We start from the raw sequence: 21,866 nt of genomic DNA on the forward strand, positions 1-21,866 counted from the left end.
TGACCTTCTATTACTGTAAATCTTTAAGGAAGCTTACAAGTTCAACTTCTTCCTCCAAGCAGCGAAAACCAAACTTTGCAATTGAAAGGCCAGTGTGTAACCCATTGTGGCTCCCTAAATGTATACGTCAAAACAAAACAGTAACAAACCTGGTTGATCCCAATGCATCTGGTTGATCTCAATGCATCTGGTTGATCACATGCTTACCCTCTAGTGCCACCAGGCTCCTATACCACCGCGGTTCCCAAGCTAAAACTTATTTTATGTAGAAAATAATTCTGCTTCTTTAATTAGTGTTCATTTTATAAGTACACATAATATTTTAAAACTCTAGCCAAAGAAAACTATTAACTTATGTTCCTTGATACACATTTATTTTCTTATTCCTCTAAAAGGACAGGAAAAAATCAGAGCATGGCCATAGGAAAATGCGTATCCTTTTATTTGGGATCATATCTTACAGTTTGTTGTTACTGTTAGGTGTCCTCATGTGTATTCCAACTAACAATGACTCTTTGTGTAACCGAACAAAACACTGCCCGGTGCTGTATCATCCTCACAATTGTTCTTGTATTCAAGCTTGTTGCTGCAACCACAGTGATAACCCAAATCATCCTCTTTTTTGATTTCCCTTTATTTTACTAAGCATGATGTCCTTTACCAGGGGCTGGTCTCTACTGATAACATCCTCAAAATACTGTAGATGAAGTCTCATCATCCTTGCCACTAAGGAGCATTCTGGTTGTACTTTTTCCAAGACAGATTGGTGTGTTCTTTTAAAAGTCCATGGTACTTTCAGTATTCTTTGCCAGCAACATTATTCAAAGGAATCAATTCTTCTTCAGTCCAACTATCACGTGCATATAAGGTGATTAAAAAGTGCCCTGGCTTTGGTAAAGTTCAGCTTAGTCCTCAAGGTAATACACTTATATTTAAACACTTCAAAGAGGTTTTGTGAAGCACAACTACTCAATACACTGCATTTTTTGGTCTTTTGACCGCTGCTTCCAAGAGCGTTATTTGTTGATCCAAGCAAGACAAAATCCTTGGAAACTTCACTCTTTTCTCCAGTTTTCATGCTGTTACCTATAGGTCCAGTTGTGAGAATTTTCTTTCTTTTATTAAAATGTTTGGTTGTAATCCATACTGCAAATTTTTATCTTTGTCTGCAAGTGCTTCAAATTGCCCTAATTCTCATCATACAAGTCTGTGTCTTTTTCATATTGTAAAATTTTTAACAAGACTTCCTCCAATTTTGATACTTGCTCTATGGAGGTATAAAAGAGATTATTATTGTTGGTAAGGTCCATCAAGTCAGCCCTTGGATGTCCTTCTTTGATATTCAGAGTACTTTCAGTGTTCCTCACCAGCACCAGAATTCAAAAATGCCAGTTCTTTTTCAGTCTTCCTAATTCAATATTACTTATTCATTATACAACATAGTAAAATTGAATGTCATAGCAGTGTGACAAAGTGTTTGAAACATAGTAAATCTTAAATAAGCACTATTTGCCTTTTTTTCTTTCCTTAAAAACTAACGTAATATATTCCAAAAAGAATTAATCTGACAGCAGAACAGAATTGCAAAGATTGCAGGCTTAAGAAGTAAGATTACTTCACGATCCTCTGTCTTTATAACTGGTTGGGTTGGGATATTTTGGAAGTTGAATCTAATTTATCATTACTGTGAAGATGTCACACTGTACTGTATAGAAAAGAGGCTTTTGTGAGTGCAAGGATGTTATAGTTTCCAATAAAACACAAAATATTTACTACATCCAGATGAGAAACTGTCTGATTTCAATAGCAGGTGTATATAAACCTGTTCTCACATCCTCAAATCACTGTTATTTCTACACAGGCCTGTTATTCATTTCCAGACAAAAGACCCAGTACCACATACTTTTATTGAATGTGAATTTTCCTTAACAACCTTTTAGTACAGAAGCAATAACTATGTTTCTATAGGAATAGTAACAGAATTATTAACACAAATAATTCATTTAATAAAGTACTTTCAGAGCAGCGAAGTTGGAGGATTATTCAAATTATAAAATTAAGTTAATCATACTATAAATATGGCTAAGGCAATGTTTCCTAAGGTAACTCAAATTATCATTAAAAAGTTCGTTGATAAATGTTATGTATACAACAGAAAGCCATTGTAAGGATTCTTTCTTCTGCTATTAAATGATGTGACTTAAGCTTGTTAACAGTAGCAATGCTGTTGGTGAACTCAGGACTGAAACTAAGCATGTTCTTTAGAGACCAAAATATATAAATCATTGTTAAAACTCCCTATTCCACTTATAGAACTGCTGGCTTTCACCTCAATGTAATCATACACATATTCCTCCCAGGTTTGCAGATGTCCTCCTATCAATGCCAATCGTCAATAGTTCTTATTTGTTCATCATTTTCTTCATATGCTGGATATTCCAAACTTGTCAAATGATTAATAAGTGTTTTAAAAAGTGCACTGGATTAAACAAATAACACTAAGAATATACTGGAACAAAGTTTGATTGCTTTCCTTTATTCAAAGCAGTTGTAACTAAAATTTAATATGTAGAAACCATAAAATGTAAGATTTATGAAATAACATATATATATACAAGCATAGAAAATACAAAGCTATGGGCACATTATTGGAATTATTATCTAATGAATTATTTCTTGATGCTGCCAATTTTATTTCTTATAGAATAAAAGAGTCAGCTAATTTAATCATCTTTAATCTCTAACTTGGCTTTTTCTCATTGTGTTCTGACCAGGATTCTAGTTTCTGTCAAGTATTTCTACTCTTGGTTACCCTGAGGTTACCAAGATGATCACTCCATTTCATTGTTCATTCCTTTTTTATTGTAATTTGACTTTCAATTATAACTTTATTTTGTGAGTATCGTTGCACAAGGTATGGATCTGTTTTCTTTCAATTCCAACTTTATTGTTCTCTATACTGCTTTGTGATGCTTGGTTTGGGAGACTACATAGTCAATTTCTGGGAGTTACTTGCCAGATGGTTTTCTCTTAATTTCTGTCGATGGGAAGCACTTGTGGGAAATTGCAAAGCGGGAGAAATGCAGAAAAACCTCCTAAAGCTTTCCACATTCTGTCGGAGTCCCTCTAACATCAAAAGACAGCTGTGGTTCAGCTCCAGTGCCCGTTAGCCCCCGTGGCCGCAGCGGGGCCATTCCGTCTCAGAGAGAGCACCGGCAGCTGCGCAATGGTGCTCCACACAAGATGCATGAGAACCTATGAAGAAATAGGAACCCCAGGGGACACTTTGTGGGGGGAAGTGGAGGAGCCACAAAAACACATGGAGTCACTTGCCATTAGCATTTAGATTTCCAGACAGCCTCTCACCCCATAGATGGGTCAGGTTAAGGAGGGTAGCTTTCAAAATCTCTGTGACCATGCTTAGTATTAATTCTTTCCACGCATTACTGACCATTATTTTTGTTTTTATGATCCTAATAAATACTGTCGGAGCCTTAGTGGTGCAATAAGGTGAGAGATGGACTGCTAACTGCAGGTTAGTTGTTCAAACACACCAGTTGCACCCTACACAAGCAATTGAGGCAATCTGCTCCCGTGAAACCATATCAACTTGGAAGCACCACATGGGGTTGCTATGAATCAGAATTGAATTGATGACAGCTTGGGTTTGGCTTGGGTTTTCTAACAGGTTCTGTTAAATAGTATAATGAATGATATCAGAAATGGGTTTTTTTATTAGTTTAGATGAAAACAATTATTTGAACCTGACAGTTAGTAGCATGTAGTGGTATCACAATTATTTCCATATACACTTAACAGTCCTGTTAGTTAAATTGCTCTTTGAAGGCCAGGCTTCAGGATTACTCGTGATTTTGGAAAATTGACCAGTTCTGTAATAATTGTGTTATAAAAACTGAAGGGTGTAAAGTCATTTCCTGAAGGACTTTTAGATAGAAAATGAAAAACTCGCGTCTTACCATCTTTAGTTAGTAACATTCATGTCATCAGCGAAGCACAATTGTATTATTTATATCTCAAAATGACTAAATATAATAAGGTGGACCTTATCTTTAGAGTTTAGTTATATTTCTGTTGCTGGTGTTAGGTACCATAAATGTGGTTCTCACCCATAGTCGCCTTATGCACAACATAAGAAAGCACCGCCCAGTCCTGTGCCATCATCACCATTGTCCCCATACGTGAGCCTGTTGTGGAAGCGACAGTGTCAATCTTGAGGGCATGCTCTCTTTCCCTGTGTCTCTGCATTATCAAACTTGATGTCTTCCTCAGGGACTGGTCTCTCCTGAAAGCATGTTCCATGGAAGTAAAACTCAGTCACGCCATCCTTGCCTTCAAGGAGCACTCTGGCCGTACTTCTTCCAAGACAGAGCGGTTTGTGCTATTAGCAACATAAGGTCTCCTCAATACTCTTCTCCAGCACCACAATTCAAATGTACTGATTCTCCTTCCATCTTTTTTATTCAACGTACAACTTTAATATGCATATAAGGCCATAAAATACCATGGTTTCTTTTTTTTTAAACGTGGTGAGATTTGCCATGGAATTGCATTGAATGTTTAGTATAGATAATATTAATATTTTCACAATATTTAATCCATCTCTCCAGAAACACGGCAACTTATTCCATTCGTGTAAGTTCCTTTCTTTATGAACTTAGGACTTTTTTTTGTCTCTATAAGAATTAGTCCTAAATATTTTATCTTTGAGGTAGTTATTCTAAACAATATTGTCCTTTTGCTGTTGTTTTTTCAAAACCATTTTATTGTGATCTACTACAGATATCACATCAAGCGGCATTGTACAATTTCTACCCAAATCAGTTTCAAAACATTTTCTTCCTTCTTAGACTCCTGATTTCAGCTATTTTACCCTCCTCCCCGCTGTGTCCCCCAGGAACCTTCAGTGAACTTGCCACTATTATTTAGTGTATCACCATCTTTGGTATTGTTGATAGGTGCCATAGTATTGGTTGAGACCCGTAGCAACCCTATGTACAACAGAATGGAACACTGTCCTGTCCTTTGCCACCCTTGAAATTGCTCCTGTGCCACAGTCCATTGTTGCAGGCATGGTGTCAGTTCATCTCCTAAGTTCCTTCCTCTTTTTATTGCTGCCCTTCAACTTTACCAAGCATGGTATCCTTCGCTAGGGACTGGTTTCTCTTGACAATATGTCCAAAGTATGCAATCTTTGCCTCTAAGGAGCACACCGGTTGTGCTTATTCCAAGAAAGATCAGTTTATGCTTTGAACAGCCCATGGTACTTTTAATTTTCTTCTCCAGCATCATAATTCAAATGCATGGATTCTTCCTCACTCTTCCTTATTCAATGTCCAATTGTGGCACTTACACAATTTCATGTCAACTTCATAGAAGAATGAAGGGGTGAAGTCTAGCCTGTCAGTTGAGTCACAACCTGAGGATCTGTCCTTGTGGGCGTGGTCTTTTCATGAGAATTCTGGGAACTTCCTCTCTTCCACCCTGGAGGTGGCACACACTCTCTCTTTCTGCTTGACAAACTAAATAGAGCCACACTGATGGCAGTCAGAGCCCTGGAGATGCTTCCACCACCACTGGATCCACAAGACTTTTTACCCAGGAGCCTGTGATCTTCCTGTATTTGGCATCATTGCATGTGTTGCTTGAGTCTGAAGAGGAATTTATAAACTAGTATCAGACATAAGGGCTAATATTGGGTTAAGGGAGTTGATCTGTACTGGGCTGGGTTGTTTTCTTAATACACAATTACTCTTTGATAAAAAGCTCTCATTTATACATATACATGCATGTCAATGAATTTGTTTCTCTAGTCAACCCTATCTAACCCATCAACTTTTACATGCATATTTTAGGCAATAGAAAATACCATGGCTTGGGCTAGTCACACCTAACTCCTCAAAGTAGCATCCTTCCTTTTCAATACTATAAAGAAGTTTTGTGCAACAGATTTACCTAAAAGCGATTCATTATTCGATCTCTTAACTCCCACTTTAATAAGCATTGTTTGTTGATCCAAGGCAAAATCCTTGAAAACATCAACCTTTTCTCTATTTGCCATGATGTTGCCTGTTGGTACAGTTGTGAGGATTTTGATCTTTTTTATATTTAGTTATAAATATATACTGAAGGCTGCAATCCTTGATCTTCATCACAATGTGCTTCAAGTCCTTCTGATTTTAAACAAGCAAGGTTGTGTCATCTGCATAATTGTTCATAAACCTTCTTCTAACCCTAATGCCAGACTCGTTCTCACATAATCCAACTTCTCTGATGATTTGTCTAGTACATAGGTTGAACAAGTATGGTGTACGGATGCACTTTGATGCACACCTTTCCTGAAGTTAAACAATGCAGTCCTCCTTTGTTCTGCACAACTGACTCTTGATCCATATATAAGTCCTGAATCAGTACAATGAAGTGTTCTGGAAGTTTCATTCTTCTTAAGAATATCCATCATTTATTATGGTACACTGAGTGGGATATATTGCACAGTCAATAAAACAAAATTAAACATCATTCTGATATCTTCTACTTTCGGCCAAGATCCATTTGATGTCAGAGATGATATCCCTTGTACCATGTCCTCTTCTGAATTCATCCTGGACTTCTAGCAGCTCCCCGTTAATGTGCTGCTGCAATGGTTTCTAGCATTTGAAATCCAAGGGGCAGATCTCCCAGCATCACAACAGCAGACAAGGCTCAATTCTTCAACAAACTGGCAGATAAGTGATAAATCATCATGCTTAATATATAAGAATCTGACTGATTTCTATATGCTGGGCTTTTAGCCTGATATGCTACCAATTTTTTTCATTAGTTTGAGCAGTTATTTGATTTTTGAATCTTTGGGGTCTTCTATATATAGGATTATGTTGTCTGAATATCAAAGGATTTTTATTTCTTTTGTGCCTATGTGTCAAGCTTTAATTTCTTATTGATGTCTTATGGCTTTAGCTAAAACTTCCATAATTAAATTAAAGTTGTGATAAAAGGCAACTTTGCCTAGTTCCTATGAAAGGGGAAATTATTTCAATTTCTCTCCATTCTGTGAGATGCAGGATACTGGTTTCACACATATAGCACTTTAAAAAAATTTTTAAACATTTTATTAGGGACTCATACAAATTTGATCACAATCCATACATACAACAATTGTGTAAAGCACATCTGTACATCCTTTGCCCTCATCATTTTCAAAGCATTTTATCTCCACTTAAGCCCTTTGCATCAGTCCCTCTTTTTTTCCCCTCCCTCCCCGCTTCACCCTCCCTCATGAGCCCTTGATAATTTATAAATTATTATTTTGTCATATCTTTCCCTGTCCGATGTCTCCCTTTACCCCCTTTTCTGTTGTCCGTCCTCCAGGGAGGAGGTCACATGTAGATCCTTGTAATTGGTTCCCTCTTTCCAACCCACTCTCCCTCTACCCTCCTAGTATCGCCACTCACACCCCTGTTCCTGAAGGTATCATCTGCCCTGGATTCCCTGTGCCTCCAGCTCCTATCTGCACCATTGTACATCCTCTGCTCTAGCCAGACTTGCAAAGTAGAATTCGGATCATAATAGGGGTGGGGGTGGTTGGGGGAGGAAGCATTTAGGAACTAGTTTTTATTATATACAAAAATGTCCTTTCTATATTTGGTTGTTGAGTGTTTCTATCAAGGATGTATGTTGAATTTTATCCAATGTCTTCTTTGTACCCATTGATATAACCATATAATTCTCCTTTAGTTTGGTTATGTGATACATTACATTGATTTATTAAAATATCAAACCATCCTCACATATTTGATGTGAATATACTTGATCATGATTGAGGTAATTACATAATCTGGTGTCATTTGAGGACTTGAGAGGATTATGATTGAAGGGGTGGAGTCTAGTCTGTCAATCGGGTCATAGCCAAAGAAGCCTCTGTGTGGGCATGGCCTTCTCCTGAGAATTCTGGGAACTCCTGTATTTTCTTCTTTGGAGGCGGGAGAAACACACTCTCTCTTTGCTCACTCCCTTGGAGACTCTGTACTGACAAAGCTGACTCCCTGTGAGATATCCCTGAAGAGAAGCATATGGACCTTCCCTGATGCAGCCCTGGGTGCTGCAGACCCCTGCCACTACTGAGATGCTTGCAACCCCACTGCATCCACAAGACTTCCTACCCACTGTCCTGTGATCTTCCTGTCATTGCATGTGTTTTGTGAATCTAAGGAGGACTTTATACATTGGCATCAGACATATGGGCTAATTCCAGACTTATCACTTGATCTGGACTGTGCAGGGATGTTTTCTTAATATTCAATTACTCTTGTATATAAACCTCTTTCATTTGTTGCATTAATATATATTTTATTATTAAATACTTTTATGGGGGGCTATTGCATCTCTTATCACAATTCATACATTCATCTATTGTGTCAAGCACTTTTGCACATATGCTGCCGTCATCATTTTCAAAACATTCTCTTCCCACTTGAGTCCATTATCAGCTACTCATTTCTTCCCCTCCCTCCCCTCCCCCATCATCCCTCACGAATCCTTGATAAGTTATAAGTTGTTACTTTCATATCTTACATCACCCTATGTCACCCCTCACCCACTTTTCCATTGTCCGTCCCCCTAAGAGGGAATCATATGTCAATCCTTGTGATCATTTCCCCCTTTCTTCCCCCCACACTCCCTAATCCTCCTGGTATATTTTGTGAGAGACTGTCCAATTATTTTATAGGTAGGTTTGGAGACTTCACTTTGTCTATGTTCCTTCACTTCAATCTGATTGCTATTCCCATTGACACCACATGATCACACAGGCTGATGAGCTTCTTCTATGTGGGCTTTGTTGCTTCCCTGATAGATGGTTACTTGTTTAACTTCAAGCCTTTAAGATCCCAGATGCTACATATTTTAATAGCCACCACCAACAACTTTCTTCACCACATTTGCAAATGCACCCTATGTTAGTCTGGGTTGACTAGAGAAACAAATTCATAGATATGCATATGTGTTTAAGAAAGAGGTTTATTCACAAGAGCAATTGAATATTGAGAAAACATCCCAGTTTGGTCCAGATCAAGTCCAAAAGTCATCTCTTAGCCCATATGTCTGATACCAATCTATAAAGTCCGCTTCAGGCTCACAAAACACATTCAATGACGCCAAAAGCAGAAAGATCACAGACCAGTGGGTGGGAGATCTTGTGGATCCAGTGGCATTGTAAGCATCTCAATGCTGACAAGGGTCTCCACGTGGCTTCTCCAGCTCACAGGGCATTAGGTCTATCAGTTCAGTGACACGTGTCTTGTCAGGAGAGCAGTAGAACATTGCTCTGTCTCTCAGGGAGTGAGCCAAGAAAGAGTGGGCTTCCCACCTCCATGGAGGAAATACAAGAATTCCCAAAATCCTCAGGGGAAGCCCATGCCCACACAGAGGCCTCATTGACTATACAAGAATTGACAGGCTAGGCTCCACCCCTTCACTCATAATTCTCTCAAATTAACAACAGATTATCTAACTGCCACAGACTTATTTTGTCTTCAGCTATTGTGTAGGGAAAGTATCATGCAGTAACAATTTATTAGAAAATAAGATATAAGCAGAGCCCCAAAGTCTACTTCTTCATTGTATTATATATATATCCTATATTTACATACATACATATCTGTATATATATATGTAACTTATATTTTCTTCTTTCCTCTTTTTGTCTTTTCTTTCCTACTGCCCCGCTATCATGTGTATCATGTTTACCTCTCAATAATTCTTCTTGGATATATTTCAGTTGATCCAACATTATCAGGTTCGCTACTCTCTCCTCACCATCCAATTTAGATCCCTTGATATTCCCCTGTCCCTGTCATTATATGCGTCTCTCTCCCTCCCTCTCTCCTCCCTCCACTACCATGCTCCCCCCCCCCCCCCGTACTCCCAGAAACATCAGTTAGGTTGCTGTGTCCTTGGGATTGTTTATCTTGCCTATCTTATATAGATAGACATCAGAGGAGGGGGGAGTGAGTGAGTGAGCAAGTGAGTGAGCGAGCGAGCGAGAGAGAGAGACCTTAACATAGTTCCAAGTCTAACAGTTGTCCAGACCCAGAGTAGATGAACAGAAGTTAAGTAGCACACAGGCCTTGTTATAGGCCAGTGGTCCAATCCCCTTTTCTTTCAGGGTTCCATAAGCCAGGACACGCTTACTAACAGCACTTATACCCTTTTAGTACTCAGTGTTTGAGTCCACGGAGCACGCCATCTACGAAACCCCATTGCTCTTCCTGCAGTCAAGAATGGAAGGGTCTAGTGCCTCTCCCACTACCCGTTGCACCTTTATGCTTTCACTGTGGCCCCCTGTGAATATCTCCCAAGCAATTCACATGAGGTACCAGGCACTGCCCCTCGCCCCCAACATGAGTCAGAACACTATAATCAAGATTACTCAGGGACTTCATGTCTTTGCTCCCATTGCTGGTCTGCTGCACTCCCCTCTCGGTTTGCCCCCATGTGGGCGGGTCAGACCCGGCACACTTCCAGAGCTGGATCTTCAATGCTGTCTTCTGTTATGTTCTTGTTTCAGGAGGGGACATCATGTCTTAAGCTAGTCCTCTGGGTAAATTAGCTGCTCTGGGTAGAAACATCAACTTCGAGGCTTACCACACTGGAATGCCACACTCTCCCTTTCCCTTTATCATGGAGACATGCATAATTCCCTCCCCTTGGGTGAATTAGTGCCCTCTGCCCCTATTGCCACTCCCCACCTCTCTCTGGGGACCATAAAGGTATATGAGGGTGGGGATGGGGGCGAGGATGGGGGTGCTCTCTGCATCGTTTTTATATATTTTTCTTTTCTTCCTTTTTTTTTTTGATGGCCTATGCAACCTGGTGTTTGTTCTGGCTATTTCCAGAGTATCTGGTCCTCATCCCAGGAGACATGCAATATGTACAATTTCCCCTATGCCTGATATGTTGTTTTAATTTACATCAGGGGACGCGTATTTTACTTGCCCTTTTATTCTTGGCTAACTTGTCTCGACATACTCTTTCTATGAGATGAAGTACTTCATCATTTCATTGTTAATTTTTAGGGATGCATAGTACTCCATTGTGTTTATATACTGGACTTTTTAATTCATTCGTCCATTGATAGCAATTTAGGTTGCTTCTAATTCTTTGTGATTGTGACGTTCACAGTGATAAACACTGGAGCACAAATGTCTGATCGTGGCCTGCTTCATATTTTTCTGGAGTATGTGCCCAATAGAATTTCTGGATCATAAGTTAACTCAATTTCCATGTTTTAAGTATTACCAAATTGCTTTCACAGTTGCTGTATGGATCTGTGAGACCATTAGCAGTGTATGAAAGTTCCTATCTCACTAGTTCCTATCTTGTGTTTTCTTTTTTCATTTTTTTGAAGAATTTGATTGACATATTCCATGACTCTCTTGTTGGGCACGTATATGTTTTTATGCTCATTGGCTCCTGGTGTTCTGATCCCTTAAGCATTATATAATGCCCATACTTATCCCTTGTTATGTCTTATACCTTGAAGTCAATTTTGTCAGAGATTAGAATAGTGACTCCTGCTTTTTTTTAGATTACCATTAGCTTGACATACTTCACGGCAATCTTTCATCCTTAATCTGTTTTTGTATGTGAACTTGAGATGTGTCTCTTGCAGCCAACAGATTGTTGGTTTTGTTTCCTAATCCACTTTGCTAGCCTTTGTCTCTTGACAAGGGCATTCAGATCATTGATGTTCAGAGTTATTACATCCATCAGTGGATTAGTTGATGTCATCTTTCACCTTTTATGATAGATATTTTCCTCCTTCCCTTTTTACCCGTGTGTTATGTATGTGTGTGGGGATTCATTCTTGTCTTCTTTTCAACATTGGGACAAAGATGTTGAGTCTTGCTTTCATTTCTGTGACATCTGGATACTGTTACACTATGTGCTGGTCTCATGGTTTTCTTCTGTGGATGTTGGTCTTCTGACCAAAGTGAGTTGGAAAGGAATTTTTGTAGTTCTTTTTTGTAATGTATTCTCTAAAATTTTCCTGATCTGGGAATACCTTTACCTCTCTGTCTACTTTGATGGAGCACTTGGCAGGATAGAGAATTCTTATGTACGGTTATTCTTCTTCAACTTTGGGAAGATGCTATCCCATTCTCTCCTCTTCTTTAAGGTTTCTGCTGATAAGTCTGAGCATATTCTTATTTGATTACCCTTGTAGGTGACTGCCTCTTTTTCTCTAGCTGATCTAATGATTTTATCCTTTTCCTCAAAGTTGAATATTACTACTATATATGCCTTGCTGAGTTCTTGATGTTTGGTCTAATTGGTTTCCTTTCTGCTTATTGGATTACTGTCTTATTCACCTTCATTAAATTGGGAAATTTTCTTCCAGGATTACCCTTGCTATCTTGGCTGGTGAGTTTTCATTGTGTCTTGCTCTGATAACCCAATTATTTGAACATTGTTTCTCTTCATAACATTGCTCATTGTTCTTAGCTTTGCTTTGGCTTATTTGATTAACTTGTTTGTCTGTCATGTTTTTGAATTCTATTTGACTCTCATAGGGATTGCTGATATGATTCTCCACCTCTTCCAGACTGGTGATAAGGTCTTTTTACCATTTGCTCTATTTCTGCTGCATTTTCCTTAACATTTGTAAATCTCTTCAGTAAGAGATTCCTGTTCCCATTTATTTTTTGCTATTAATATCCTCATATACTTTATGACTCTAAACATCTTTATTTGGTGGTTCAAAGTCTGCCTATTCTATGTACACTGCTAGTTCAGGTCCTCCTCATACACTGCATTTTGTTTCTGTTGCTTTTTTATAGTGTCTGTGGATATAAGTTGTTGTCTGTGTGGTGTTTGGTGGAGTTTGGAACCGTTTTCCTGGGAGTCCAGGAGCCCTGTGATTTCTCTTTCAGAGGCTAGTAGGGATGATCCTAAGGACTATCTATGGCCAGCTGTATTACAGATTTGAGTTATGCCTTTATCTTACTGGCGTTGATTCTAACCCTAGACAGCCAGAGAAGCCTATTTGCAGGGTGATGTAGGTGGCTCTTTCAGGCAGGGTGGATGAGGTGATCTTGTGAAGCAAGGGTGGTGCTGGGCAGGCCGATTGCATGCACTGTGGCCTGAAGCTCACAGACCTTAGTGGCGGAGGGAGTTACTAAGGGACGTGGGCACAGACTGGTTTCAGGCTCCAGTCACTAGCAATAGCACCAGGTCTATCACAAGCAAAAAGGTTGGCAGTGGGCAGGCTGATCATGTGCAAGTGGACTTTTGTTCTGTAGGGAAGAGAGACTAGATTGGCCAAGTGGGCTTGGGGACAGACCATTGTCTGAATTGTCCCAGCTGCTCTCCTGTGTCACTCCTATATCGGCTGTACAGCTTTGTAGACTGTGCTACAGCATCTGTGTTTCCCATGAGTAAATAATCTAAGGGCTCTTCAGCTGCAGCAAATTGGTGTCTAGTTATCTCTTATAACCATGCTTACCATCCAGGGGAGCTGAGGTGAGTGGGGAAGGGGAAGACTGATGTAGTCATTCTATTCCTGGCTGGGGAGTGGAGATGCAAGAGTGGGAAAATAGCAGAGAGGCGAACTCTAGTGTGAACTCTTGTGGCTAGTTCTCAGAAGCTCTCTGAGCCTGGGATTATGACCACCTTTAGATTGCAGACTGGGAAATTACTACATGCTGCAGGTCTCAGATATCAGGCACCAGAAAGGGTGAAAGACACCATCCCACTGGACCTGGCAAGGGATTAACAGTGCCCTCAGACAGAGGCAGTGAATTTACAATGTTTTAGCGAGCCTTTGAATCTCTCTGTGGTGAACATCACAGGGGGAGATCTGAACCACAAACCCTAGTACACTTGAATTCTATTTCCAACACCCACCCAACCAATATTGGCCTCCTTACCTCTTAATTTTCCAATGCACAACAGGACCACGAAGAAGGCTATTTTACCTAGATGACATCTTGACTCCTCCCCCCATTTTTTTTATTTTTAGACTATGTTTATCTTTATATTTAAGGAGCATTTCTTGAAAGCAGCATATTAGAGGTTTGCATTTTTTCCATCATCTTTCATATTTTGTCTTTTAACTGGTGAATTAAATCTGTGTACATTTGGCATAATTATTGATAAATATGGTTTTGTTGATGCCATTTTTATGTTTTTCTTATGGTGTTACTACTGGTCTTAGTTCAGGAGATGATTTTTTGTATTGTGTTCCTATTGTTTTTTGGTTATCTTCTTATTACACTCTGTGGTAGTTATATAATCTGTTGTCAATTTAAGACTTATGAGTGAAAAGATGGAGGTTAGCCTGTCCATCAGGTTGCAGCTTGATGACCTCATTTGGAGGCTCAAAGGATATAAATAGCTCCCTGGTGGCAAGATATAGGCTCACTCCCTGGGAGACATTGCTGCTGACAAGACACCTGGAACTACACTAGTTCACTGAGCTAGAAGAGCCACGTGAAGACCTCTGTCAGCGCTGAGATGCTTACAATACCAATGGATCCACAAGACTTTCCACCCATTGGCCTGTGATCTTCCTGCATTCAGTGTCATTGCATGTGTTTCATGAGTCTGAATGAGACTTTATACATTGATATTTGACATATGGGCAAATATTGGACTTATGGACTTGATCTGGACTGGTCTGGGATGTTTTCTTAATGTACAATTACTCTTTATATAAAGCTGTTTCTTATACACATAGGATTGTCTATGAGTATGCTTCTCAAGTCTACCAAGACTAGCACACACTCTTTGCATTTTCATTTTTGGTTGGTGCATTTTCTTTTCATTTTTTTGGTTAAATGGTTTTCATCTTGTTTGTATTGTTGAAGTTTTCATTTTTATTTGTAGATTGTTTTTTGTGGTTTTCAAAGTAGTTTATTTTATATTGTTAATGGCTCAATATCTTCTACAGTGAAGTATTTATTGTTTGTTTTTTTCCCTCTGCTATTAATTATTTATATGTATATATTTAACGTCATCATGGAATGCTGTCTATGATTCCTTGTTTTAATTTATTTGGTTTTGTTTCACTTTGAGCATTGCTTCAATAGAATGTTTTCACAATAACAATTTCTTTTACTAATTTTTAAAGCTGGTCATATTTTTTAATTCCTTTAAGTTTTCCTTGCCTATGAATGTTGTGTTTTTTCTCTCATATTTGATGGATGACTTTACTAGATATAGGATTTCTGGTTGACAAGTTTTTTTCTTTCAGTATTTTAAATATATCATTCCATTGCCTTCTTGTCTGAATGATTATGGTCTAAAAATTGGAACTTATCCTGATCAATTAGCTTTCATATGCAATTGTTCTTTCTTGCTCTGCAGCCTTCAGAAATGCTGTCTCATCACTGATATTAGAAAGTTTGATTACTGTTGGTTGCTGCATTTTCCTTTTAGGGTCAATTCTGCTTGGGTTGGGTTGTGGATCTGGAACTGTGAACCTCCTTCAGAGTTGTTTTATGTTCTCACTTGATGTTAGGGACATTCTCCCTTAATATTTCATGGATTATATTCCTCATTCCTCCTTTCTGTTCTGGGACATTTATCAGGCACATGATAATTTTACTGATGGTGTCTCAAGTTACTTTTAGATTACCTTCAGGTATTTTGGTCATTTTTGTAAGCTTGTCTTCTTATATTTGTTCTGGAGAGAGTCACCTTCTAGTTCACTGCTTCTTGAAACCAGTATTTGTATCTTTTCTTCCAATTCCAATATCTAATTCCACAATGTTGTGGAGTTCAAATATCTTAGTGTTTTCTTTTTGTAGTTCTACTTGAAGTTGTATAGTTTATCATTTTTCATTCATTTTGTTTTCAGGTTCTTTCAAAGCACACCTGAGTTCTTGAATTATGGCATGTGCCTCCTACCTATCTCTATTTAATTCTTTTTCCTCCAGTTGTTTAAAGTACCTGGAGACACTCACTGCAATCTCCATCTTGGAAAGATCAGTGGATCTGTCCTCCAGACCCACATCTGGGCGTGGTGTAGTTTTGGTGGCTTTTTCTCCCATTCTTGCAAGTGTATGGAGATCTACTGCTTCTTCTGGGACATGATGTTATTATTAATTAATTTGGGGTTTGTTTGTTTGGCATGGATACAAAATTACAAAATGAACCCCACACAACTGCTGAACTACCTGATTAGTCAAGGGAAGCCAGGCAACTCTACATCAGTCTATACTTTACAGGAGTTAGAATTGGCAAACAAATAAATATTAGCTTCCTTAAAGTGCTGGGGTTTGAGTCTGATTCCCAATTCACCAAGTGATGGCTAGGAATGGTTGATCAAACCAGTGGGTTGAGAGGAGAGAAGAGACTATTTAGAACATTCATCCAAACCATCTGCTGTGGTGCCCGTATGTGTTGGGAACAATTGGTATGGACAATTGGGTGTTAGTACTGTAAGTCCTGGGTCCTAGGAGCAATGTTTACTCACTACTGAGCTCACCATTCCCTTCATCATTTGCAATAAAATAAATACAATTTAAAATAACTCTAATATATCATCACACACCAACACTTTTGGCAAAATTCAATAAAGCAGAAAATAACAAATGCTGGAGGGAAGTGGAGAGATAGGAACACTTTTACATTGGTAGTGGGACATTATGGAAATTGATAAGGTATTTCCTTAAACAAATGAACATTCTAGTACTTAATGATCAAGCAATCTATCTACTGGGTATCCACCCCAAAGAAATTAAGAATCTAACACATAAACAGATATACATACCTTTGTTATTGCAGCATTTTCCACAATAGTAAAAACTGGCAACATAAACAAAAACCTCAACTACAGAAGAATGGAAAAACCAAGTCTGAGGCATTCACATTGTGGAATGTTATGCATCAATAAAAACAATGATAATTTTGTTAAATAACACAAGACATGGACAAAGCCAGAGATCATTACACATAACAAATAAAGCAAATGGTAGAAAGATAAAAATGTAATATCACTATTGTTATAAGAAAAAAAACACACAAAGAAGAAATGTGGTTTATATACTAATAGATCAGATGTCAACAAACAAGAAGAGGCCAGGGTCCCATTGGGAACATGGAGAGGGGGCTGATGAAGGGGGCACAAAACATTGATCATTTAACATGAACAAAATTAATATGAATGTATAACTAAAATAAAAATGCTTCATTGGAATAAAAGGTACCATGGTTTGTGCCAGGCACACCTGGAGCCTCAAAGTAAACTCCTTGCTTTCTAATACTCTACTGAGGTCTTGTGCAGCAGATTTACCTAATATGATGTGTCTTTTGATCTCTTGGCTGCTGCTTCCATGAGCATTGATTGTGATCCAAACAAGATAAAATCCTTGACAACTTCAATATTTTCTCCATATATCATGATGTTACCTATTGAGCCATTGGCAAGGATTTTGGTCTTTACAGAGTGCTCACTTTGTCTGTACATAAACTAAATAATTTAATTATATAACATGCAAATTAATCCCGCAGGTTGAAGTTCCACACTGAGTGTTTGTTTGGTGATAGTAAGATAATTACATGGAAATCAATATGACCTTAATACTGGCATGCAATCTTAATAGAAATTCAGCCACCCAAATCACTTTGAGATTCTTTTAACAGTGAAAGCAGTCTTTCCACTTGTGTGTGAGGATAACAGATTTTGTAATCATCTCGATGGCAGCGAGGTTTTGTGAAGATACCTTTACTGAAGGTAGCTGTATAGAGAAGGGAATTTTTTTTCCCTTAAGTCCCAACTATATCATATTATATTACTTTAAAAAGATGCCCAATAATTCCATCTCCTCAAGCTGGTAACTTAGCTATAATTGTGTTTCCTTTTTTTAATAGAAAAACAGTACACTTTTTTTAATTGTAGCACCTGTATATAATTATTAGTCCATTGAATATGAAAATTAATAGCAAATACCTTACATTGATTTTAAGGTTTTTCTTATCCACAAATCCAAATATTAACCATAACCTCTCTATTCGCATATAGAATAAGTACTTAAAATAAATCTGTTTAAATTTCGGTGAGTTTTGATTATTTTAAATTACGATAAACATTTTTACATCAGGTCAAATGTAATTTGTCTTTTATTCTGCATTCTAGATATTTTATCCATGAATAACTTTCATGTCTCACATGTCTATGGTTCTACTCTCCCAGTTTAGAAAATATAAGAACCAGTCATCTACAAGACCATATTTAAGTGTTTATAGATCAATCCATGGGATTTATTCAGAGCCATTAAGCCCTTGATTCTAAATCCATGCCTATATGCTTACATGGCCTTTTTTTCCCTCTTGCTTTTGCAAATCTAAGTGACTTTTTTGAGGGAAAGGGAAGGTTCCAGCAATACAGTCTCTGGTAGTAGACGCTATCTATGGAAAGAGTACAACGCCATCTGGTAGGGCCCGTGGAAAAATTCACAAACGAAAATGGCTGCTACAAGGAAGCATGAAAAATCACGTGGAAAAAATGGCTGGAAAGAGGAGGCCATTAAGTATTAATACTTCACTTACATGTTAAGTATTAAGGTAGCAGACAGACATTGGACCTCTTATCAAATCCTTCCTCAACACAAGAACATTTTGTTCTAATAGCCTGGCGTTCTGTGATGCTCGCTCACCTGCCTGACAAGATCCTTGAAGACAAACTGAATACATAAGAAAATGCAGTGAAGATAGTGGATGGTGCCCATCTATTAGAAGGTATAGCGCTTGGGGTCTTAAAGGCTTGAGGTAAACAAGTGACCATCTAGCATTAGAAGGAAGCAACAAGGGCCACATGAAAGAAGCGTAGCAGCCTGCGTGATGACATTGTATCAATGAGATCAAGTATCAGTCATCAGAAGACCCAAACAAACAATTATATAGATGCAAGAGAGGAGGGTCAGAGTGGAGATCCAAAACCAATGTGCAGACTATTGGACATCCCCTCAGAGAAGCATCACAAGGAAAGATGAGTCAGGCAGGGTGCAACAAAGCACAGGTAAAACACCCAACATTCTCTAGTTCTTCAATGCTTTCTCTACCCCACTATCATAAGCCCAGTTCTTCCTTACACATCTGGCTAGATCGGAACATGTACACTGGTACAGCTAGAAGCTCTTGACACACAGAATCCAGGACAGATAAACCCCTCACAAACAGTAATGGGAGTAGTAATGACATGAGGGTAGGGGAAGGTGGGTGGAGAAGGGGGAGAAAAGTGGAACCGATCACAGTGATTGACATATAACCCTCCAACTCACCCTCTGAGGGGAATGAACAACCAAAACGTGGGTGAAGTGAGACAGAGGATGGTATGACATATGAAAAAATATTTTATAATTTATCAAGGGTTCACGAGAGTGGGAGGGTGAGGGAGAGCAAAAGAGGAGCTGATACCAAGGGCTCAACTAGAAAGAAAACTTTGAAAATGAACATGGCAACAAATACAATTGATGGATTGTATAACAATGGATTTTTATAAGAGCTGTGTGATTACCTAATAAAATGATTTATTAAAATAGAAAGATAGAGAGAGAGAAGGCCGGGAAGCCAAAAGAGAAATGCTGGGACTTAAAAAAAGTAAGTGCCCACAGTCTCTGGTTTCTATCCCCCAAATGATTTTACAGTAATAGTGAAACTGAATATGAAATTGTGTTTTATTATTCAAAATATATTATGATTTCTAGTATTCTATAACTATGGATGAAAGTTGCATGGTTGTATTTTCATTTGCTTATTTCAGATAACATTCCAACTTAAAATAAACCACACAATTAATACATAATTCAAAATTTAGTTTCATGTTTTCACATTTTAGTGACAAGATATTTCCATATACCATATCTGTTTTATCCATACAAGCCCTAGCACAGAGAAGTTAGGCATTTTTCTGCAATTACAATGATTAGGGCTAAGACTTGTGTGAAAGTTGTCTTAGGCAGACCCACACGCATCCATTTATCTTGAAATTCAATAGAGTGGTTATAAAGTTAAGAACATATCTATGAAAACTGAAACTATTAACTAATGACCTATCACTTGCATTTTTGTGTATGCACTCTCCTAATCAAAATCTGTCTGTGAAATCCAAAGTCATCGAAGTGGCTCAAATTAGATCCTTTAGTTATACAGAATGGGGATGAAACAGTATTTCAGAAATAGAGGGATGAATTTAAATTGTAATGTTGACTCTGTTGTTGATTGTGATTTATATGATACAGAGGTAGCAGAAAGCCACGGATCATAAGATAGGTATACTTTTCTAAAATTCTCTTTTTCTTCCTCCAACACACTATCAGTAGATGTGTCTCCTTTTTACAAGACTAGAAAGCTTCCTCTTTTTGCCTTTTCTTCTATTAGGTATGGCTTATTTGGATACTTTTAATTTCATACAGGTAAATGGCCTTTCAGAGGATACACAGAGTTTGATAATTAATAGAAGGAGTGTTGGGGATCCAGTATGGAGAGGTAGAAACCTGCTGGTAGATGAAAACAAATAGAAAGACAGATCTTCTTTCCATTGTTGAAACATTGATATCAGACCAGCAGAGAATGTGATATGAAGTCTTGTCACCCTTCCCAACTTTCACATGCAAAGTGGTCAGGCACACTTCCACCCCCAAAGTAACATCCCTTATTTTAAAGAATTTTAAGAAATCTTGTGTAGCAGATTTACCTAATGCAGTGCTGTATTTGATTTCTTGACGACTGTTTCCCTGAGCATTGATTGTGGATCCAAGAAACTTCAAATTTATCTCCATTTATCACGATGTTACCTATTGGTCCACGTGTGAGGATTTTGGTCTTCATTATATTGACCTGTAATCCATACTGAAGGCGGTAATCCTTGATCTACATCAGAAAGTGCTTCAAGTTCTCCTCACTTTCATCAAGGAAGGTTGTATCATCTACATATCACAGGTTGTTAATAACCTTTCTTCATATAATGCAGGTTCTCTGATTACTTGATTAGCATACAAGTGGAATGAGTATGATGAGAGAATACAACACTGACCCACACTTTGCTTTCTTTTTTCAAAAATCATTTTTGGGGAGCTCTTATAGATATAAAAACATTTCATAGTTCAATCATGTCAGGCAGTATTGTACAATTGCTACCAGAGTCAGCTTCAAAACACTTTCTTTCTTCATGAACTCCTTGATGTCAGCTCCCCTTTATCCTCGCCCCTGCCCAGGAACCTTTTTATTTATTGATTCATCCCCTTTTACACCATCCCCTATATCCATTTACCTGTTGTTCATTCCCCTCCAGTGGGGTTATACAATCATCATTGCTATCAGCTGCTGCCCCCACCCCCCTTATTCTGGTTCTCTCATGGAATGCCCTTGTTCTGTTTGCAAAGCTGCCTTTTGATCCACGTACAAATTCCACATGAGCTCCATGTAATGCTTTGAATTCCCATTCATCTAAGAGTTATTCATAGTTTGCTATGATTCCCAAAGTGGAAGGCCTTGGCATAGTTAAGAAAGCACAAACATCTTTCTGGAATTCTCTGCTTTTATTCATTATTCATCTGAAAATCACAATATATTTTATTCCACGTCCTCTATTAAATCCAGCCTGAAATTCTGGAAACTCCTCATCAATATACTGAAATGCATCAAAATTTTCCTTGCCTATGATATTGATATTATTTTATAATGCATTGATTTGTTGAGTCACATATCTTTGGAATGGGTATGTGTATGGATCTCTTCCATCAGTTAATCAAGTAGCTTAAAGTTTCCTGGTATGGACCAGGGAGGGCCTCCAGTGCTTCATAAGCTTGCTGAAACATTTCAATGGATATTCCATTAATTCCTGGAGA

Source organism: Tenrec ecaudatus, chromosome 3 (genome assembly GCF_050624435.1).
Source record: "Tenrec ecaudatus isolate mTenEca1 chromosome 3, mTenEca1.hap1, whole genome shotgun sequence".
NCBI classification, from domain to species: domain Eukaryota; kingdom Metazoa; phylum Chordata; class Mammalia; order Afrosoricida; family Tenrecidae; genus Tenrec; species Tenrec ecaudatus.